The sequence below is a fragment of the Bison bison genome, unplaced genomic scaffold, assembly GCF_000754665.1.
Source record: "Bison bison bison isolate TAMUID 2011002044 unplaced genomic scaffold, Bison_UMD1.0 scf7180017864192, whole genome shotgun sequence".
In the NCBI taxonomy this organism is placed as follows: domain Eukaryota; kingdom Metazoa; phylum Chordata; class Mammalia; order Artiodactyla; family Bovidae; genus Bison; species Bison bison.
Genome location: NW_011494764.1, coordinates 3,106,289 through 3,130,552, shown reverse-complemented (window position 1 = coordinate 3,130,552; position 24,264 = coordinate 3,106,289). Strand labels below are relative to the sequence as shown.

At 41.8% G+C, this 24,264-nt stretch overlaps 1 long non-coding RNA gene across 1 annotated transcript; it reads left to right on the top strand.

Moving 5' to 3' along the window:
* The first annotated feature begins 402 nt into the window (after positions 1-402).
* LOC104991435 lies at positions 403-24,234 on the top strand. The gene is made up of 3 exons (XR_825609.1): positions 403-488; positions 2,733-2,822; positions 23,689-24,234. It is a non-coding gene; the product is annotated as an uncharacterized LOC104991435 (long non-coding RNA).
* Positions 24,235-24,264: the final 30 nt, after the last annotated feature.

Genomic DNA, 24,264 nt, shown 5'->3' with positions numbered 1-24,264 from the left:
TCACCAGGTGTGGCCCGCAGTGAGCCGCAGGGGTCCTGGACTTGAAGAGGAAGTCTTGTTTTCAGCAACCTCGGGAGGGGCAGGTGCCTGGAGGAGATGGTGAGGACCCGCTGTCCGGAAGGGGCACAGTGTCCCACTGATTTACAAGCAGCAATTTCCTCTCCAGTCTCTGGCCTTACATGGACCTCACAGGGCCAACCCCTGGGGCCTCATCTGCAGCAATGTCTGGAAAACATGTATTTATGAAGTACCTATATTTTTATACTGAATATGTAGCTTCTGAAACAAAATAGTTCATGTTATGTTTCACCTAAAATCACCTCATGTCCTGCCAATGGTAGCTGCCAGTCTTTGAAAAACCTTGGCTTGAGTTTCGGGTGAAGGAGAAAGGGCAGAGTGCAGGCCACACTCACAAGCTAACACTCCTCTTGCCAGGCTGGGAACTGGCTGAGGACAGAGGCTGTGTCTCGCTCTGTGTCCAGCACACGGTAGGTGCTCAGGGCGGCATGGTATGGGGAGAGGAAGGAGCACAGCTTCTCGTGTAGATCAGAGTTCAAAACTGGCTGTGTTTTTTACTGTCTGTGCAATTCAGGGGAAGCGAATTTGTCTTGGTTTTCCAGTTTGTACAGTGTGATAACATCTATCTTACAGTGTCAGGGAAGCTAACTGGGATGGTATACCCAGTACCTGGCACAGAGCAAACTCTTAATAGATGCCAGTGTCCTTCCTTTTTCTCTCCTGATATTTGATGAACCAATTTATATCACACTGTTAGTGAGGAAATAGGTCTCCTCCATTCTTGAGGGAATCAGCACTTAACCTCAAGGATGAATCTCCAGGAATGAGACCACAGGTGGTGCAGACAGCTGAGGGCACTCAGGCTGCAGTCCTGAGCAGCAGTCCCCTTCTGGGGGCCGGAGTCTCCATTCTCAGCCTGGGGCCAGCACCTGCTGCCTGGAGGACATGTTAAAATGAGCAGCGCCTGCCTCCGGGATTGCAATCTCAGTTCCTCCAGGGACTGGGCAGGGAGTGAAATTGAGCACAGGACTGAACTGAGACAATAGAGAGTGGTGGTGTTTGTGGCCCACGGGAGAGGAGGTACATGGCACTAATGCTCCCGTGGAAGCAGCAACCCGCTACTGGCTAAACGAACAGATCTGACCAGGCCACAGGGCCTCTGGTCAGCAAACCTGCAAAGGGCTGTTCCACCAGGGAAAATATTCACACTATTTAACCACGGGAATCCCGGTTATGAGACTTCAGTAGCTCCTCATTTCAAGTCTCCCCACCCCCTAAAACTCTGGGGAGAGAGAGGAATGGACTTCCCCTGGGCCCCAGAGCTCGACACTGCGGCTTCCTCTCAGTCATTTCACACCTGGTCTGTGTGGGATCCTTGGCGTGTGCGGGTTGCTTCCTCTGAACTTGGAGGGGCCTCTTCTAATCTAAAGTGGCCTGGCCTGGTCTGCCCGCAAGTCAGTCTGCCGGTGGCAGGTTCCAGCTGAGGCTCCTGGAGCTCAGCCTTGGGGGTCTGAAGCCTTTTTTCTGTTCCTGCCGTTTGAGCTCAGGCCTGCCAGTCACTGGAGGGAGGGCGAGCTGGGCAGGGGTGGCAGGAGCAGGCTGGTGTGTGACCTTCTCTGAAAGTTGGCTTAATCTGGGCAAGGAGTATTTGTGTGTTCCATGAGAGGAGAGGTCAGGGGTGTTACCTGAGTCACACACAACGGTGAGGACAGACTCAGGGTGGGAACACGGCTGCCCTCCTCCCTGACACCTACTCTGCTGCTCCCTACTGGGAGCTTGGGTGTGACTGGGCACATCAGTGTCTGTAAATACTGAAAGAGGACAGGGAGCTGTAAAAACAGGAGAGGGGACGGTGAGCACTGGCAGCTTGGTGAGAGACCCCTGGTTCAAGATTCAGAGTGCACGTTGATCAGGTATTAATAATATGTATTTCACAAAGTCCACATCACCACCTATGATAGCCCAATGGGTTGATCACTGGAAGTCAGAGGGTAGAGCACCCACACGGAAGCAGTCAGACAGCTCAGAGGACGGGGTCTGCAGGCCATGCAGTCTGGTCTCTCCGCGAGGTTTACTCACATGAAAAGACTACTGTGCTAGATGGAAAGAGACCTAAGGACCGTTACTACCAGATGCAGTTTGTGGTCCAGGATTGGATACCAGTTGGATGAATCGGCTGATCAGCTTGGCTGTTACACGACATGAAATTTATTAAAATGAAAAGGAGACTGCTGGCTGAACAAAGGAGGTTGGGAAACTCTGTAGCAGGCAAATCCAGATTGAAGGACATTCTACAACACAACTGACTGGGCCATTTAGAGTGTTAATATCCTAAAGGACAAAAATAGTGGAGGAAGTGTTACAGTGAAGGACACAAGAGACGTGACAAGTTAGTGCAATAAGTGACCTTTGATTGGATCCAGACTTTAAAGGGAATCACAGGTCCATCTCTAGGAGATCAGGAGGTGTGCTCCCCAACCACAGAGGGTGGCCAGCAGCTGGCACCTTGGAGCTGCTCCATCGAGAGAGCTTCCTGCCCCCAGGCCAGGCCCTTCCCAGGGCAGCCCTGTGGAGTGACTGGCTCCATACAGGACACGCTGTTGGGCGGTTTTCCTTCCAGAGTTTCCCCGTAGAGTAGAAAGAGGCTTTGCCAGGACTGTGAAGTTCAACTTCTTCCTCTGCCTGATCCTGCTTCCGCCTGCTCCCTTTCACAGGTGTAAGATGCCTGATAAGCATCTTGTGCCCCAAACTCCATCTCGATATGTATGGTTTCTAAAGAACTCAACCTGTGACTAACTATAAAGGTCAGTATTGGGTGATTAGGGAACTATGGGCTATATATTAGTTAATAGTATTATATTAGTGTTAAATTTTGTGAGTGTGGTAATTGTATGGCAGTGGTGTAGGTGACTATCCTTGTTCTTAGGAGAAATGCTAAGGTATTTAGGGGGGAAGGGTTGTGCTGTGTGCAACTTACTCCATATGGTTAACATGTATTTATATATCTGCATTGCTATATTTATCTATATAGATCTCACTAACTAGATATCTGTATATAGAGGCATACATTATCTACATCTGGATATCGGTATGGGAGACAGAGACAAAACAAATGTAGCAAAATGGTGCCAACTTATGACTCTAGATGAAATTCTTACAGATCCTTGTTATATTAGTTCTTCAAGTTACTGAAGGTTTGAAAGTTTTTCAAAACAAAAGTTGAGAGAAAGAATCAACGTGAAATGTGACTTCACTTCGGTAAAAACAATTCATGTACAAATCTGCTGTTGTTTTTGTTCAGTTGCTCACTCGTGTCCGACTCTTTGCGACCCCATGGACTGTGGCATGCCAGGCTTCCCTGTCCTTCACCATCTCCCGGAGCCTACTCAAACTCATGTCCATTGAATGGGTGATGCCATCTAATGATCTTGTCCTGTTGTCCCCTTCTCCCCCCACCTTCAATCTTTCCCAGCGTCAGGGTCTTCTAGTCAGTCAGCTCTTCGCATTAGGTGACCAAAGGATTGGAGCTTCAGCTTCAGCATCAATTCTTCCAATGGATATTCAGGACTGATTTCCTTTAGGATGGACTGGTTGGATCTCCTTGCAGTCCAAGGAACTCTCCAGAGTCTTCTCCAACACCACAGTTCAAAAGCATCAATCCTTTGGTGCTCAGGCTTCTTTATGGTTCAACTCTCACATCCATACATGACTACTGGAAAAACCATAGTTTTGACTAGACAGACCTTTGTCGGCAAAGTAATGTCTCCGCTTTTTAATATGCTGTCTAGGTTTGTTGTAGTTTTTCCGTACATGGAAAAAAATCTGGAAGGCTACACACTAAAGAGCTAGCGTGGTAATCTCAGAGTGGTTGGACATGTGTAGTCTTCACTTTTGCTTGTCAACATTTTCATTTGCTAAAACTCACATGTTTTGCTTATGTAATGAATGATTATTAAGATAATTCATAAAGGCCTATGGTAGAGATAAAGGTGAGCCTCCCTCTGGTCCAAGAGGGCAGTGCCTTGGAGAAGGGGGCCAACTCCTCCTTACCCCCAGTGAGTGAGATTAAAATCTCAATAGTGTCCCTTCCTCCACTGGCTGTTTCAGCCTCAGACTGAAATGATACTGGCTTAAAAAAATGGGATCATTTGATGGGAGATGACCACTGGGCACCAGATAGGGCTGACCTGCTGGTGGATATGCTGGGCTGGCTGTTGGTTCAGGGCACCCAGAGTCTGTTTATGGCCACCAGCCATGTGACATTTTCACTTTCCAGTGCTGTGCTGGCATGGGGGGAAACGTGTGAGTATTACTTTGAGTTACATCTAAAATTGAATTTCCCACCCCTCTTGAGTGTCATTGTGCAACTATCAGTTCTGATATTTTTGTAACCTTTGTTTTTTAAAAAAGTTTTTTCCATTTGGTCACATTACTTTCAGTCTGAACCAGTTTTCTCAGTAAGACACGTTTTAAGGGAAGATTATATTTAAATGTTCCCTGTGGAAGACTAATGACTTCCTCAGAACTCCCCTCTTTGTGGCCCAAGGCCCACCTGGCGGGCTCAGGTGAGCTGGCACCACCCTTAAGGAAAGGACTCGGGGAGGGCCTAGGGCTGGGTCTCTCTGCCAGGGAGTCAGGAGGAGGCAGGATCAGCATCTGCATAAGGAGAAAAGTCTGAGGGAAGAGAGGTGGAAACGGGAGACAAATTGGCTAATGGAGGTTAAAATCAGGCCAGAGGAAGGAACTCTAAATTGAGTTCCAGGGCCGGGGCGGCCTCTCAAGCTCGAGTTCCACCCTCTCAGTCTGGGCACCTCACCCCTTTCTTTGGCCAGGGCTGCTTGGAGACTGGCTGGCTCAGGTGAGGAGAAATTTCTGTTTTTGTGGGCCAGCCCTGGGAGCAATCATCAATCAATCGGCAAAATTTTCCCACCTCCATCTTGTTTGCTAGGTGCTGGGATGAAGCTTTCTTCAAGACTCAGCTGAACTTCACTAACACCTTAAGGCACCGCCCCAGGAAGTGTCTCGTCTGCCGGGCCCACAGTCCTATCTCCAGCTGTCTTGGGAAATCCTGAGTGAAAGCTTAGGCCCCTTTAAGGAGGAGGGGAACATGTTCGCTCATGCTTTCCTTTAAGCCTTGTGCAACAATGTATTTTGTCCAAGAACTGGCCTTTCTTTAGGTCGCAGAACTAATAATCACACAGCACAATGTCTTACTCATGGAAATGCTTTTCTTGGGCTCTGTGTTAATGATTATAATTGTAACAAATCTTGACTGGGAACCTGTTTCTCAAGCCTCAGATCCGTGATTACACGGCAACAGTATATCTAGCCGAGGGACGTTGCAGGAACTGTTCTCCCTGGCTAATCTTGTGCCAAAGTTATCTCAGGACGCATGCCTTGGGAAAGTTCTGCTGGAACTCTTACAACCTTGAGGTATTCTTTTTATCTATTCTCAGCAGCCAGTTGAGAAGTATACAGGCCCCGCTTAAACTAGTGAGGCAGGTGCTCTCCTGTCCCCTTCTGATATCTATGTCAGAGCTTTTTCTCTCATTTTCACTTTAAATAAAAATCTACACAAAGCTCTGAGTGACTGAAACTGTCTTTGGTTCTGGAGTTGCACCTTCAGCGACCACGAATCCTGCAGCACCACTCACCGTAAGCTGTCACTAACTGACACCCGAATGTGGCTGTTTCACATTCAAGGGAACACCACGAGGACACACGAGGTCCTGTGGGATCCTGGGCTCTGGCTTGGGCCTCGGTAGAAGGGTGTTGGGGCTTCCCAGGTGGCGCTAGTGGTAAAGAACCCGCCTGCCAATGCAGGAGACTTAAGAGACGTGGGTTCAATCCCTGGTAGGGAAGATCCCCTGGAGGAGGGCATGGTAACCCACTCGTATTCTTGCCTGGAGAATCCCATGGACAGGGGAGCCTGACAGGCTACAGTGCATAGGGTCTCAAAGAGTCAGACAAGACTGAAGCGACTGCACGTGTGGCAGTGCTCAGCACAGATCGTGGCACTCAGTGGGACTAAGTGATTATTAATTTGTCAGAGCAAAATTATATTATTCAAACAGAGTTGTATCTATTAGGGTTCTTTGGTTACAAGCAAGAGAGACTGACTTTGGCGAACTTAAGCAAACACTTAACTGAGGGAAAAGTGGAAGAAGCAGTCTTTGGGTCAGATGGGAAGGAGCACAGCTCTGGGGCTATGACATCAGAAACAGTGACGTGTCCCCATGAGCAAGCATGCGCTTCATCTGTCCTCAGTCCTTCTAACACTCTGCTTGGGAGGGACAGGCCCTATTGACACTGTGCCCTGGCAAGGGGTAGTTCCCCAGAGGAAAGGGTGCAGATGGAGGCAGGGCAGTGTCCATGATGCTCGCGCTCTCTGCCTCAGCTTGGCTGAGTGGCAGCCTCTCCTGCGTCAGCTGGGCTGTCTCACCTGGGCTCTGTCAGCCCTTCCTTCACCCCAGGTGGTTGTCCTCGTCCCATGCCTTGGACTCTGTGCCTGGAACTTGTTGGCTTCCTGGACCATCTGATCTGGTTCCTTTCTGTTTTGGATTCTGCATCCATGGATCCAGTCTTTTCACCTAACTTAGTTCCAGAAACTGGTCCCCTTGCTTGCCTGGGAAGTGTTAGTTTCTCAGTTGTACCTGACTCTTTGCAACCCCATGGACTGTAGCCCACCAGGCTTTTCAGTCCATGGGATTCTCCAGGCAATACTGGAGTAGGTTGCCCTTTCCTTCACCAGGGACTCTTCCCAACCCAGGGAATCAAACGTGAGTCTCCTGAATTGCAGGCAGATTCTTTACCATCTGAGCCACCAGGGAAGCCTGGGAGTGGAGGTCAGAAAAAGATCCCAGGAAATCTGAGCTGTCAGCAGCCACAGATATGATCTAGGACTGAGGCCCAGAGCTGGGGAAAGAAAGTTTGTCAGGGTTTGGAAGTGAGTTCAGAGCAGATTCACAGCCATAGCCCAAGTGCCACTGTTTTCTGCACAAGGTGCTTTTAATTATGGAAGTAATATACACTCATGAAAAGAAATCTAGAAAATATATGAAAGTAAAAAGCACCCACTCCAATAACCCACCCATTCGTTGCTTAACCTCCAGTCTTTTTGACATCTAGTTCACCTGAGAGGCAATGTGGAAAACTGATTGAGAGAATGGGCTCTGGAACTCCTTACACAGTCAGGTAGGAGCTGTGTGTCCTCTGAATGTTGATTAACCTCTTTAAGCTTCAGTTATATCACCTGTGAAATAGAGGTGTGAAGAAAAGGCAGAGTAAAGTTTATAACAGAGTAAGCACTTAATAAATCTTAGTAAGTGCTCAATAAATATTAAAGTTTGCCCTGATCTTATGCTTTTTCCATGCCTCTCTCTCAACCCTTTCCCTGAATTTCCTTAGGCAACTTCTCATCTCAATTCTGGGCTTCTGGGTTACCATCCATTTGTCTTGGGAATAATTTTTTTTACCAACCGCATGCCCTAAGTAGTAAATGAAGCATCCAGGGCATTATTTAATGCCATTTGTGTGGGAAGTGTGGGGAAGATAAAAGACAAAAAGCACCTAAGAGCAGATAGAGCATCATGTTGTACCACAGCCACTCAGCATGTCTGCTCTGTTCTCCCAGTAAAAGCACCCACACACCCTTTTCCTTTAGGAAAGTCTCCTCCTACTCCAGGTGAGGGTGTCCATGCACACCACGAGGCAGGCAAGTGACCAAGACCGAGCCCATTAGAATATGCTGACCCACTGGCTTCAGGAAGTGGTACAATAATCAGCCCGTGACATTCCTTCCTGGGACATTTTTACCTTTGAAACAAAGGTGCTGAGAGAATGTAAGCATGTACTTGCCATATGCAGGAAGCCTGCTTACAGGAAGAGAGAATGAGATTAACACTGGGAAGCAGCTGTGTGTAGAGACGGAAGTGTCAGGTCCCAGGTTGCTGCCTCTGAAGCCCGGGTTCCTGCAGAACTTCTGTATTATGCACGTTTTCCTATATTCTTCCCATCCATGTGAGTCATATAAATTTCCATTTTTTACTTAACTGATTTATATCAGGCTGTGTTATATCCAAGTCAGAGTCCTGACTAATACAATTGCTTTCTTTGTAAAGGTGTGAAGGTGGTTGTGTGATCAATTGTAAAACTTTGCCCATTCTGTTGGTTGAGAAGGAACAGTCTCCCCAGTGGGGTAGCACTCCCAACATAATGACCAAGATCAAAGAAGCCCCAACTTTGCGGGGCTAGGGCTCACTGTTTTCCTATTCAAAGCTCTCTGGAGATACACTCTGTCTTATTGATTGCTGATGTGATCTGCAGTATTCACTCCATCAAGCAGAATTTGAGTCTCTCAAGTCTTTGGAGTTATTTGAAGAAACGAATCCTTTCATCTCTTCTGGCTTCCTTGGCACTTGCTCTATTCCCTTTCATCTCCAGCTCAGCACTATGAAAAGGTGTGATGGTGTGAGATCCTAGATTCTGGGTGTGTATGAAAGTATATAAGCATATTCTGAGCAATCAGAATTAATAATGTGGCACCCACATTCTACTCCCTTTATCATCACAGAATTTTTTAAAAAACATGCCTGGGTGAGTGAGACCTTCCAAGGAGGCTTGTGCAGTCCTTCCTGCCTGGAGGAGCTACAAGAAGAGGGCTGCTCACAGTTACTCAAACACAAAGCAGGCTCCTTGTTCATTGCCAGCTTCAGGAATCCCTCTGTGATCCAAGTCTTCCTATTGTTCGGAAAGTCTGCCTACCTTCTGATCAGGTTGTCCTTCTCCTCCTCCTTCCAAAAACTGCCCAGAGCACTACAAGAAGCCTTCTGGCTTAATTCCTTTCAGTGCTGATAAATCTGGGATTTGTTATTTCTTACATGTGCCCTTTTATTTGAGTTCTCAGTACAGTACTAGTAGAAAAGAACAGTGTGTCCTATGAACATCACAGAAAAAACAAGGAGTAAGGGGCTCAAGGGCAGTTTAATAGATTCTGGGGTTTGTCTAGTATTTCATCATCAAGTTGAGCAAACAGAGCTGCAAAGAATGTACTTGTGGTGTGAATTTTCTAGGACAGAAAGGCTGAGAGAGGGTGACCAATTTAAGGTTTTTAGTTTCACAAAATTTGTAAGAAGAAATAAAAGATTTTTTCCTACCCTCTATTTCATTTACCTTTGCTCTAATCTTTATTATTATTTTCTCTCTGCTACTTTGGGTTTAGTTTGTTCTTCTTTTTCTAGCTTCTTGAGGTGTAAAGTTAGGTAGTTGATCTGAGATCCTTTTCAATGTAAGCTTTTATGGCTATAAACTTCCCTCTTAGCACTGCTTCCGTTGCATCTCATACGTTTTGGTAGGTTGTACTCTCATTTTCGTTTGTCTCAAGACATTTTATAATTTCTCTTGTGATTTCTTCTTTGACCCTTTGGTTGTTTAACAGTGTGTTGTTTAATCTGTACATTTCTGTAGATTTTCCAGCTATTGATTTTTAGTTTCATTGTATTGTGGTTAGAAAAGATTGTTTGCATGATTTCAAGCCTCTTTAATTGGTTAAGAGTTGTTTTGTGGCCTAGTAAGTGGTCTATTCTGGAAAAAGTTCTGTGTATACTTGAGATGTGTATTTGCTATTGTTAATGACAGAGGTTCCCTCCTTGACTAAATTTTATTCAGTCTCCTCTAAGATCTCTAGGCCCCAATTTGGCATCTGTCCTTGTCAGGTCTGCATCACCTGCTTGTCGCAAGAATCATTCTGAGCTAGTTTAGAGAAAACCTTCCATCCTTGATATCTGATCACTCTCAATCTCTGATCAAATTCCTCACATCTGCACCATTTTCCAGATGATGTCTTATCACCTTACCCTGCCCTCACAAAGAATCCTGTTTAAGTCTGTTTAACTAGGCCTTCTCCTTGATGTTTTAGTAATTTTTCATCCACTGAGCCTCAACCTGCTCCATAGTTACAAATCACCACTATATCATGCTGTATTTGGAGTTGAGCCCAGTTCTACACTGAAGTCTCTTTTCCTCTATTGTAACAGTTCCTAATAAAATGTGTGTTTACTACTTTAATAACTGTCAGATTCTGTGTTTCTTTAATATAGGGAAGTAGGTTTTTTGAATATTCACATAGATAAACAATAATGTGCAGTGCCCAGCCTTTTGGCTTGATTTATTGGCATTTGCAAATGTAAATGATACTGTGACAAGTTTACTACAGACCAAGTCAGTTAGTCATATTTAAACACAAAAGTAACCAAGACTTCCAACTGATGCTTTGCTGGGCCTCTCTAGAGATCCACAGGGTCAGCAGAGGTTGTGGACTCCACCAGAATGCAGATAAAGTGAAAAGTAGAAAAATCTTAAAAGTAGTCAGAAAAAAGAGGTTCATTATATACAGAAATACTGAATGACCACAGACTTCCTGTCAGAAACAATACAAGCCAGAAGACAATAATAATCCATCTTTAAAATGCTAAAAGACAAGGAGAATCAGTCAACTTAGAATTATTACATAGCCAGCAAACTTATTTTCCAAAATACTGATCTTTAGACAAGTAAATGCTATGAGATGTAGTATGAATGGCATAGGAAATTCTTCAGGCAGATGAAAAATGATATTAGACAGACATTTGGATCTTTAAAAAGGAAGAAAGAGTGTAGGAGATAGCAAATATGTGGGTAAATACAAGAGATTTCCCTTTCTGAAAAAAATTTTAAAAACATGATTGATTAAGCTGAAGTAATAATAATGTATTGTGGGCCTTACTGAGATAAAATGTATAATAATAAGAGTAGACAAGATGAAATGGGGAAATAAATGCTTCTGGTGTCAGGTTGACATTAGGTCTGAAATGAAATAAAATTATTTGAAGATAGACTGTATAAATTAACAATGTATATTGTAAACCTTAGAGCAAGCCATTAAAAAATGGCAAAGCTGTAATAGCTAATAAGGTATTGTGTGTGTGTTAAGTCACTTTGGTTGCGTCCGACTCTTTGCGACCCTATGGCTGTAGCCCACCAGGCTCTTCTGTCTATGGGATTCTCTAGGCAAGAATACTGGAGTGGGTTGCCATGTCCTCCTCCAGGGGATCTTCCCTACCCAGGGATCGAACCTGCATCTTTTACATCTCTTGCATTGGCAGGCAGGGTCAAGATAAAAAAGGAATAATGGTGGGGAAAAACCTAAAACAAAAGAAATAAGTTCAGTTCAGTCACTCAGTCATGTCTGACTCTTTGCGACCCCATGAACCGCAGCATGCCAGGCCTCCCTGTCCATCACCAACTACCGGAGTCCACCCAAACCCATGTTCATTGAATCGGTGATGCCATCCAACCATCTCATCATCTGTTGTCCCCTTCTCCTGCCTTCAATCCCTCCCAGCATCAGGGTCTTTTCAAATGAGTCAGCTCTTCACATCAGGTGGCCAAAGTATTGGAGTTTCAGCTTTAGCATCATTCCTTCCAATGAACACCCAGGACTGATCTCCTTGCAGTCCAATTGACTCTCAAGAGTCTTCTCCAACACCACAGTTCAAAAGCATCAATTGTTTGGTGCTCAGCTTTCTTTCGGAGAAGGCAATGGCACCCCACTCCAGTACTCTTGCCTGGAAAATCCCATGGATGGAGGAGCCTGGTGGGCTGCAGTCCATGGGGTTGCTAAGAGTTGAACACAACTGAGTGACTTCACTTTCACTTTTCACTTTCATGCATTGGAGAAGGAAATGGCAACCCACTCCAGAGTTCTTGCCTGGAGAATCCCAGGGATGGGGGAGTCTGGTGGGCTGCCATCTATGGAATCGCACAGAGTCGGACACAACTGAAGCGACTTAACAGCAACAGCAGCAGCTTTCTTTATAGTCCAACTTTCACATTCATACATAACCACTGGAAAAACCATAGCCTTGTCTAGACGGACCTTTGTTGACAAAGTAATGGCTCTGCTTTTTAATATGCTGTCTAGGTTGGTCATAACTTTCCTTCCAAGGAGTAAGTGTCTTTTAATTTCATGGCTGCAATCACCATCTGCAGTGATTTTGGAGCCTAAAAAAGTAAAGTCTGACACTGTTTCCACTGTTTCCCCATCTATTTGCCATGAAGTGATGGGACCAGATGCCATGATCTTCGTTTTCTGAATGTTGAGCTTTAAGCCAACTTTTTCACTCTCCTCTTTCACTTTCAAGTGGCTCTTTAGTTCTTCTTCACTTTCTGCCATAAGGGTGGTATCATTTGCATATCTAAGGTTATTGATAATTCTGGAAATCTTGAATCCAGCTTGTGCTTCTTCCAACCCAGCGTTTCTCATGATGTACTCTGTACAGAAGTTAAATAAGCAGGGTGACAATATACAGCTTTGACGTACTCCTTTTCCTATGTGGAACCAGTCTGTTGTTCCATGTCCAGTTCTAACTGTTGCTTCTGGAGCTGCACACAGGTTTCTCAAGAGGCAGGTCAGGTGGTCTGGTATTCCCATCTCTTTCAGAATTTTCCACAGTTTATTGTGATCCACACAGTCAAAGGCTTTGGCATAGTCAATAAAGCAGAAATAGATGTTTTTCTGGAACTCTCTTGCTTTTTCCATGATACAGCAGATGTTGGCAATTTGATCTCTGGTTCCTCTGCCTCTTTTAAAACCAGCTCGAACATCTGGAAATTCATGGTTCATGTATTGCTGAATCCTGGCTTGGAGAATTTTGAGCATTACTTTACTAGCATGTGAGATGAGTGCAGTTGTGTGGGAGTTTGAGCATTCTTTGGCATTGCCTTTCTTTGGGATTGGAATGAAAACTGACCTTTTCCAGTCCTGTGGCCACTGCTGAGTTTTCCAAATTTGCTGACATATTGAGTGCAGCACTTTCACGGCATCATCTTTTAGGGTTTGAAATAGCTCAACTGGAATTCCATCACCTCCACTAGCTTTTTTTGTAGTGATGCTTTCTAAGGCCCACTTGACTTCACATTCCAGGATGTCTGGCTCTAGGTGAGTGATCACACCATCGTGATTATCTGGGTCATGAAGATCTTTTTTGTACAGTTCTTCTGTGTATTCTTGCCACCTCTTCTCAATATCTTCTGCTTCTGTTAGGTCCATACCATTTCTGTCCTTATTGAGCCCATCTTTGCATGAAATGTTCCCTTGGTATCTCTAATTTTCTTGAAGAGATCTCTAGTCTTCCCCATTCTATTATTTTCCTCTATTTCTTTGCACTGATCACTGAGGAAGGCTTTTTTCTCTCTTCTTGCTATTCTTTGGAACTCTGCATTCAAATAGGTATATCTTGCCTTTTCTCCTTGCTTTTCGCTTCTCTTTTCACAGCTATTTGTAAGGTCTCCTCAGACAGCTGTTTTGCCTTTTTGCATTTCTTTTTCTTGGGGATGGTCTTGATCCCTGTCTTCTGTAGAATGTCAGGAACCTCTGTCGATAGTTCATCAGGCACTCTGTCTACCAGATCTAGTCCCTTAAATCTATTTCTGACTTCCACTGAAATCAGAAAAAGAGAAAAATAATAAAGAGGATATGGGACAGATGGGCCACACAGGAAATTAGCAAGATGGTAAATTAAAACTTAACCACAAAAAATTACATTGTATGTAAATGGTCTACACTGCCAGGGTTACAATGTAGAGGACGACAGTGGTTATGATGTCAGGCACAAAGTGGAGAGCTTTATAATAATTCAACAAGAAGACAATCTTAAATGAGTACACTTACAAGGGAACTTCAAAATACATGAAGCAAAACCAGACAGAAGTGAACGGGGCAATAGGTAAGTCTTAGGTTACAATCTGAGATTTCAAAACACCTATCTTAATAATGACTGAAAAGCGATAGATATGATGTAATGAAGATTATAACCATCTAATTATTTGTTTAGACCATTACACATATGTGTATATATAATCAGCCTCTTCTTCTGATTGCTTTTAAGATTTAGAATATACCCACAACTGCAGAACATATATCCTTTTAAATTTCACATGAAATGTTTACCAAGAGAGACCTATGCTGGGCCATAAAGTGAGTTTTTAAAAATTAAAATGACAGAGATCATACAAGATGTGTTTTTTAACCACAGAAGAATTAAATTGGAAATCAGTAGTAGAAACATCACTAATAATAGAAAAGTCTAAAATCAATGATCTAATCTTCTACCTTAAGAAAGTAGAAAGATAACAACATAAACCCAAATTAAATAGAAAGAAGAAAACAAGAGTACAGAAATAGAAATCAATGAAATTAGAAAATGGACAAATGAGAGAGAAAATAAAATAAACCAAAGGCTGGGCCTTGGTAAACATGAAGAAAGTTGTAAACCTTTAACTGGACTGATTAAAACAAAGGAGAAAAGATGCAAATTACTGTTATCAAGAAGGAAGGAAGAGACATCCCAGCAGATTCTACAGATATTTAAAGAATAATAAGAGAATGTTATGCCAAAAAATCAACAACCTAAATAAAGTACTTAAATTCCTTGAATTCTAGAGCTGACTTAAGAAGAAACAAGAAATTAAATAACCTTATCTCAATTAAAAAAATAAATTTCCCATTAAAAATCTTTAAACAAATAAAACATCAGGCAGGATGGCTCCACTAGTGAAGTCTATCAAACATTTAAGGATGAATAACACTAATTCCGGAGAAGGCAATGGCACTCCACTCTAGTACTCTTGCCTGGAAAATCCCATGCATGGAGGAGCCTGGTGGGCTGCAGTCCATGGGGTCGCTACCAGTCTGACACGACTGAGTGACTTCACTTTCACTTTTCACTTTCATGCACTGGAGAAGGAAATGGCAACCCACTCCAGTGTTCTTGCGTGGAGAATCCCAGGGATGGCGGAGCCTCGTGGGCTGCCGTCTATGGAGTCACACAGAGTTGGACACGACTGAAGCGACTTAGCAGCAGCAGCAGCAGCAACACTAATTCTAATTACACTAACATGTAATTAGAACATGCAGAAGAAAGTAAATTACTTCCCAACTCATATCATGAGGCTTAAAACAAACATTCCTCATAAATACAGATGCAAAAACTTCTTAACAAGTATTAGAAATTAAATCTAGCTGTATGTGCAAAGTATAATATATTGTAACCAAGTAAACATGTCCCAGGAATGCAAAGTTGGTTTAACATTTGAAAAATCAAGCAATGTCATTTATCATATAAAAAGAGGAGAAACATGATCATCTCAATAGATGCTGAGAAAATACTTAATAAAATTCAACACCTATGTATACGAAATCTCATAGCAAACTAGGTATAAAAGGAATTTCCTCAACTTGATAAAAGGCATCTATGAAAAATGTATATCTAAATAAAATTAAATGCTGATAAAGACTGAATGCTTTCTTCCTAAGATGAAAACCATTAACAGGATATCCAGTCTCACCATTTCTATTTCAATCTTACTGATGGTCCTAGCCAGTGTAATAAGGCAGGAAAAAGATAAAATGACATGATCTAGAATTGCTTTTACTCAAAGATGTTATGTTTGTATACATAAAAAATCAAGAGCAATCTATAAAATACCACTAGGATGAGTTTTACAAGATTGTTACAAAGTTAGTACACAAAAATCAACTGCATTTCTATTGAGCAGCAGCAATCAACTGAAAGTTTAGATAACGGGATCCATGAACACAGAATATGAACTATTCTGTTTAAAATACTTATAGAAAAAAAGAATAAAACCCAGAAAATTTTATAATACATGCATCTGACTTAGGACTTATATTTGGGATATATGTATGTTTGTGTGTATACATATATATTACATATAATAAAACTATCTAATTAAAATATTGGCAAAATATTTATATAAAAGCTGACTAAAGAAGATATGCAAGTGTTTGTAAAGATGCAAACATCAATTGTCATTAGGGAGATACCAATTAAAACAGTGTGATATCATCCCCATTAGCATGGTTAAAATTAAAATGGCTAATCATTATAGTGTTCATGTGCATGTACAGCAGATGGAACACTCATATATTGTTGGTGAGGTTGTAAAATGGTGCAGCAATTTTGGGAAAACAGTTTGCCAATTTCTTTAAATGTTCAATGTGAACTTACATATGATCTAGCAATCCTATCCTTTGATACTGTGTTTGTTTCTTCAGTCATGTCCGACTCTTTGCAACCCTATGGACAGCAACCTGCCAGGCTGCTCTGTCCATGGGATTCTCTAGGCAAGACTACTGGAGTGGGTTGCCATTTCCTCCTTCAGGGGACCTTCCTGACTCAGGGATCAAACCCATCTCTTACATCTCTTGCATTGGCAGGCAGGTTTTTTTGTTTTTTACCACTAGTGTCATCCTGGAAACTCCCTTTGACACTGACCGAGATATAAACATATACATCCACAGAAAGATTTGTGCATGAATGTATACAGAGGCATTCTTCATAATGGCCAAAAATTGAAATCAATACATTCATCAAAAAAAGAATAAATGAATTGGGGCATAGTCAACTCTGGAATACTACTAAGTAATAAAAAGTATTCACCAAGAAGGCAATGGCACCCCACTCCAGTACTCTTGCCTGGAGAATCCCATGGACGGAGGAGCCTGGTAGGACTCCAGTGTTCTTGCCTGGAGAATCCCAGGGATGGGGGAGCCTGGTGGGCTGCTGTCTATGGGGCTGCACAGAGTCGGACACGACTGAAGCAACTTAGCAGCAGCAGCAGCAAGATATATATAACAACATAGATGAATGGGAATAACATTATTTTGAATTAAAAAAATGTACACACACAAGAATACTTAACACATAATTCTATTTATATGAAACTCTAGGAAATATGAATCAACACTATGGTGACAGAAAGTAAATCAGTGTTAGTAGGGGTTAGGAGACAGGGCTCAAGGGAGTCTTTTGGGATGAGAACAAAGGTTTTATTTATTTTTGGCCACACTGAGTGGCTTGTGGGATCTTAGTTCCCCAACCAGGGATCAAACTGAAGCCCTTGGCAGTGAAAGCCCACATCTTAACCAGTGGTCCACCAGCAAATTCCTAACAAAAAGGTTTTATATATTGACTGGAATGGTGGCTATATGGGTGCATATATTTATGAAAACTCATCCAACTAGACACAAATCGTATGCTTTTTATTGAATGTAAATTATATTTTAGTAAAAAAGAATTTTATAATTTTTTTGAAAACCCCAATATGCAAAATTAATCTAAATTTATCCTGGTTGAAAGTACTCTGGGAGTATCTCAGAGAAGCAAAATGCAAATCTTTTTTGGAAGAAATATACCTCACACCAGCCTTCATCAAATTCCTAGAGATACAATGCCTTTTCGTAGATGCACTGACAATAAAAAGAAAATTAACAATCACCCAAGCAAACCAACTACTATTTGCATTAGTCAACAGAGGCAACAAGAACCCTCAAGAAATTTAGGTAGTGGAACTGTGGAATACAGAATATAAAATATGTATGAAATTGTTAAAAAGAGAAAAGAGAATAAAAACAAAGGAAAAGAAAAAGATACCATAAAAGGAGCAGGTCTATTTAGAAAAAAACTAAATAGAATTTCTAGAAATAAGCAATATAATCAAGTTAAGGACTCATTGGAACCCAAGAAAACCAACTACCACGAGTTAAACGGAAGATAGATATGGCTAAATAGAATATGTAGCATATGGAAAATATGAAGAACTGGGAGTACTAAGAGATTAAGAGACAAAGAATTTTCTATAAATGATAAAAACATATATGTTCAGATTCAAGAAGCCCACATATTATAAAAATAATACAAAAATGAATCCATATGTAGACATAATGCATCACAGTGATGGCAAAATAGTGGAGAATATTATAAAATTAGTTAAGAGGGAAAGGGCTTCCCTTCTGGTTCAGCTGGTAAAGAATCCACCTGCAATGCGGGAGACCTGGGTTTGATCCCTGGGTTGGGAAGATCCCCTGGAGAAGGGAAAGGCCACCACTCCAGTATTCTGGCCTGGAGAATTCCATGGACTTGTATAGTCCATGGGGTTGCAAAGAGTCAGACACGACTGAGTGACTTTCACTTTACTTCACGTAAGAGGCAAAAGACAGGTTATACTGATAGATAAAGGAATTTAGATTTAGAAAGGAAGCCAGATACAAAATAAACACAGAGAGAAAATTACTGTCAATATCAATTTTATACCCGGATAAATTATACAAATCATGAGGAAGAAGTTGATTTTTCTTTTAGAAACGTAAAAATCGTACAGATTACTAGGCAGAGTGTCAGTAAATAACTTCAAAAGGAAAGCAGAAGGGAAGTGATTCCAGTAGTAAGGTCTGGGATGCAAGAAGATATGAAGAGCAAATGAATCAGGAGGCATGGAGAGAAGTCTGTTCACTATAAAAATTGGTCACTATGGACCATTTTTTTGAGACATAAAGAACAGCACAGAAATAAAATAACATGCAACATGGAAAAGGAGTGATGCAGATAAGGCAGACTCTTGTTCTTTTCAGAAAGACAGTAGAAATATAATTTTAGACTTACATACACATGAGAAAGTGTGAATGTTAACCACAAAAGTGAGAAATAGAATATGTAACTTTTTAAAGAAAAGTTTTTAATTAGATTCTTCACAAGACAATGAAGAACTGAAGAAGTGACCAGAGCAGGAAGCTTTTATTTATTATTAAATATTTACCTAGCTATTTATTTCACCACTTTCTCTGGGGGCTCAGATGGTAAAGAACTTGCCTGCATTGCAAGGAGACCCAGGTTTAATCCCTGGGTTGGGAAGATTCCCATGGAATGGGAAATGGCTACTCATTCCGGTATTCTTGAATGGAGAATCCCATAAACAGAGGAGCCTGGTGGGCTACTGTCCATGGGATCACAAAGAGGCAGACATGACTGAGCAACTAAGCTTCCTCTATTTATTTTTCTTTGGCTGTGCTGCATTGTGCAGTGTGTGGGATCTTAGTTCCCAACCAGGGATCACACCCGCAGCCCCTGCATTGGCGGTGTGGAGTCCTAACCACAGGACCACCAGGGAGTCCCTTGAGTATGCAACTTCTAACTAATAATATACATAGTATATGTATAATACATATACAGTATGCATAAACACCCAGTTCAGCACCTCTGGGGGATGAGGTAGGAAGGAAGGAAATAAAACCGGGAGGGCGTTAAGCAGTGTTCTGGGCATGTAGGTGCTCACTATTCTTCACCTCTTTTCAGAAGTCTGAAACATTTCTTTTTCTTAATCGAAACATAGTTGATTTACAATATTACTTTCACGTGTACAACAAAGTGATTCAAAGTTTTAAATTTTGTACTCCACTTAAAGTTATTATAAAATATTGGCTATATTCCCTGCACTGTACAACATATCCTCGGAGCTTACTTTATACATAGTAGTTTGTACCTCTTTATCCCTTACCTGTCACGCCCCTTCCCTATCCCTCTCTCCACTGGAAACCACTAGTTTGTTCTCTGTATCTGGGAGCGTGTTTGTGTTATATTTTTACTTTTTAGATTCCACATATAGGTGATAACATAGAGTACTTGTCTTTCTCTGGCTTATTTCACTAAGCATCATACCTTCCATACCAATGATGAGTTTGATGCTGCTGCTGCTGCTAAGTCGCTTCAGTCGTGTCCGACTCTGTGTGACCCCATAGAAGGCAGCCCACCAGGCTCCCCCATCTCTGGGATTCTCCAGGCAAGAACACTGGAGTGGGTTGCCATTTCCTTCTCCAATGCAGGAAAGTGAAAAGTGAAAGTGAAGTCGCTCAGTCGTGTCCGACTCTAGTGACCCCATGGACTGCAGCCTACCAGGCTCCTCTGTCCATGGGATTTTTCTAGGCAAAAGTACTGGAGTGGGGTGCCATTGAGTTTGATAGGTTCATCCATATCATTGCAAATGGCAAAATTTAATTCTTTTTTATGGCTGAGTAGGTGAAGTATTTCTTCAACATAGAATTCAACAGCTTTTAGTTATTTTTTAAAAGCCCTTCAGTCTCTTTATAGCAGTGGTTCTTACCTGTGTTGATTCTGACTCCTCTTTCCAGGGGACACTTGGGCATACCTGGAGACACTTTTGATTGTCACAAATGGGGGTGGTGTTATTGGAACCTAGGTCAGGGACACCGCTAAACATCCTATAACACACAGAGTGGTTCCCCTATAATGACGGATCATGTGGCCCAAAACGTTAACAGTATTGAGTTTGAGAAATCCCATTCTTCAGGATAAGAAAGGTCATTTTTTCAAAATTAGATTTTATCACTCTTCTTTCTAATTAAAAGGAAATGGAACTCCATTTTGAAAATGATGAGAACCAGAAATGTGATCACATGGTGATGTCATTCACAATACTTCTGACATCTATATTTTCAGAAGGTAAAATTGCTTGATAACTTCAGGAAAAAACTTCATAAGTAGGCAGTATAATTAATGTTTTAAAGTGTCAAAAATGAACTTGCCTTTGGTTGATTGATAAAGTTCCATGAACATAGCAACAATGACCACGGTTTGCTTTTGACTGAAGTTTCTTTATGAGACGAAGTTTCCATGAAATAGTTAATTGCTTTCAGTTGCTCCATATCCAAGAAAGAGAAAAAAAGGTAACTTGAGAAAGCAGCTTTTTTCTCTACTTGTTTTCTGGCTACCGTTACATTAGTATTCGACAGTGGTATTGTACAAAATTCTGGGGCTGCTACTGAGACATTGTCATTAAATTCCAACTTTACACACCTGGCATGCTGCCAAATGCAGTTCAGTGTGTAGATTACAGTCCAACAAATCAATACTCTAGAATTGTAGGTTTATGTCTGCCTGTAATTAAAAAGTATGCAAGCGCTTTCTTTGCCTATCTGATGAGAGGAAGAGAAACGAGCTGTTTTTCTAGGGTGGAGAGGTGAAAGTGTCAGCCTGAAACAGAAGTATTGGGACACTCCTGGCAGTCCAGTGGTTGGGACTCTGCCTCCAATGCAGGAGGTGTGGGTTCAACTGGTCGGGGAACTAGGACCCCACGTGTTGTGTGACATGGCTGACACATGATACATGTTGCATGACAAACTACATATATATTTACACGTGTAAAATATATGTAAATATTAAAATATATATTTATATATTTATAAAATAATAGAAGCATTCCCTGGCATATCCTTTAAGACGTGGCTTTTGATAAAGGCAGTCGCTCTGTACACCTCTCAGCCTAGCACTGATCTGTACCAATCAGAGAAGTTCCCTCATTTTCATGGACAAACTTTGGGAGTTTCTTCAGAGAACCTGGTTTGGTGTTGTAGTATTTCCTCAAAAAATCTGTGAGTGTGGGTAATGGGAAGATAAAACCAAACACTGTATCCTCACGAAAGGAGGGAGCTATAGCAGGAGAGGGGAGTTTTTGGACAGCGTGTGTGTGGTAGATTACTTTAAACCACAGGCTCCTAGCAGAAAGGTAGGCCCTTTTCCCAATCCTGCAGAAAAAGCCATACAACTTCAAGCCTAGTCAGTGTCTGCCATCTAGCAATTAAGAATGGCAAACGGGAAGACTAGATTCATTTGGTGCCTCTCTTGCAGAGATTAGGGTAAAACGTCAAGCTTCCAAAGCAACAGGTACTACCCTATTTCTGGAGGCTAAGGTCTGACGCATTCACATTAGAAAAGGATTTAGGACATAATTCTACCCACTGGGCAAAACAAAATCAGCAATAGCAGCTTCCAATTCAAAGGAAATATTTATACACAGATACAATAAAAGATACAATTTTATCTTTGTAGCAGGTAGCTGTGGCTGGCTGTCAGCCAGATGTGAAAACAATTTCACAAAGAAAAAACTTTGTGGAGTTGGTCTGGCCTTTCCATCATTTTGACCAGAGTGGGAAAAAAAAAAAAAAAAGAGTATTCTCTTCCAGGAAATCAGTTTATTTTTCATCACAACAGAAAAATCTCTGTATAGAAATGTTTTGGTTATATTTCTCAATTTGGGTTGTAGGGTGGCTCTGGACATGAAAGATTTATTTCTTAGTGCAGTCCCCTCCAACTTTTTTTCAAAGTTTCAAAGTGGGGCTCCACTGCTTTTCTTAGTCAGTTTTCCCAAGGATCACATTTGCAAGTGGGCTAATGATACTAACTCTGCAGTCTAGGAAAGTGAGTGTGAATATGATTGGAAATATGAAAGATTTTGATTAAATTATGGGACTACTATATAGACGTTGAATAGAATTTTATCCTTTATTCATTTTAAGATAGATTCACCTTACTCAAAGGAGACTTGATGAGTGATTTAAAAGGGACACTATTCAAGAGTTAGGGTTTAATGTAATTTTATTTACATTTCAAATGCAGAATCAAATTGCAGTATCTTCTGCCATACTTGAGAGGGAATGGATCTAAGTTTTTTTACTGGTGGTTGGGAGGCTAAAATGGCTGACTTGTACTCATGCAAGAGGAAGACCAGCTCTCCTCATTCCATGATGCCAGGTTTAAGATGTGCCCACTGCACTGATAGTTCTTACACAAACATAAAACATGTTAGATTTCATCAATACTTTTACCCCAGGAGTGAAAATTGGGAACCGCCACTGTCTTTTCCAGCTTCGTATTATCTATGGCTGCGTAACAAATTACCTCTAAGTTTAGCAGCTTAATACAAGACTTATTTATCTCGGGTTTCTGAGTAATTTGGGTGTGGATCAAGGTCCCACACAAGCTATAATCAAAGTGTTGTCTGTGGTCATCTGAAGGCTCTAGTGAGGGGAGGATCCCCTTCCTGACCCATCACATGTTGCTGGCAGGATTCAGTTCTTTGCATGTGGTTAGACTGGGGGACTCTGCTGTTGCCAGGAAACCCCGGTTTCCTGTCACATGGACCTCTCCACAGAGCATCTCAGAACATGGCAACTGGCTTCCATCAGAGCAGGAAAGCATGACAGAAATAGAAGGCAAGCAAGACAGAAGACAAAGTCTTTCTGTCACCTAATCTCGGAAGAGACATGTCACTTTTGCCATATTCTATTCATTAGAAGCAGGTCACTAGCTCCAGCTCCCGTTCAAGGAGAGGGGACGATACAGGATTGTGAATACTGGGAAGCAAGGATCCATGGGAGCCACCTTAGAAGGTTTTTTCTCCTATCACAAGGTTTTTTTTAATATTAAAAACTGACAATGCAAGGCTGCTTTCAGACAATGAATGCGAAAGGCGGAGGCCATACATTTGAGTTAGTTGCAGCGAGTACTTGTGCACATTTTCGGAGCTAAATTGTCCTTGGGGCATGACACATAACAGACTGACAAAACTATTTTTGGGTTCAAAACCTGTGAACGCTTCTCCAAAACACGGCTTAATACAAAGCTTAATACAAATCCCAGATGAAGTCATCAATGGAAGCATTGAACACGATTTGAAAAGCATGGTTCAATATTGAGATTTTTGATGCAAATTCCTTCTAGCAAACAGCAGATACTAGAAATATTTCAAGAAGCAATGTACCAGCTCAGTGACCTGCAGGCACCAGATGTTACAGAGTATGACAAAGCTTGGAGGGTGAGACAACTTTTAGATAAAAGCTGTTTCCTGATCCTAAATAACACTAAAATTGCTCTGTGACTATTTGCAGTGATAACTACCCTTCTTTTCTTCTTCTTTGGCTCCTTGATCTGTGTGACTGCACAACTCAAGAGGTTTTGCCTTCCTTTGCTTTCTCCTCAGGGTGCCCCTTTCATGAGACCCACACCCCCATCCTCACTAAGCTGTGGCCACTACCGACGCATCCTGTCCTTCAACAGACAGCGTGTTCTGACAGCCCACTGTACTACGAAAGACCTCACAGTCACTGCAGTGACTGGAGGCAGCAGCCTGGATCCTGCAGGCAAGCTAAGACTAAACGTGTCTTTTTTTGTTCTTCCCTTGAATATTCACTTGAAAATATAATGATTTTATTTTTTATCATAACTATGATTAGTCTGGACGTGACTGGATAGGAAATGCCAACTTTTCCTGGGAAGGAAATTAGGATTCTTTGCCACTTTTAGAGATTTTGGAAATTGAGGCAAGTAAGGAATCAAAGAACAAGTTTTATTTCCAGTTTAAGGACCAAATTCTTTACTGTGAAGTATCAAATCCAGTAATAAGTTAATACTATATTAATCCATATAAGAAGTCTTATACGGTCTGGAAGTTCACCTCTTAAAGAAAAATCATTGCCTCAGAAGAATATACTCAAGACAGCACATACTAAACATGCACCTCAGTCATTAGTTTCTCGGGCTTTTGTAGTCATTAAGT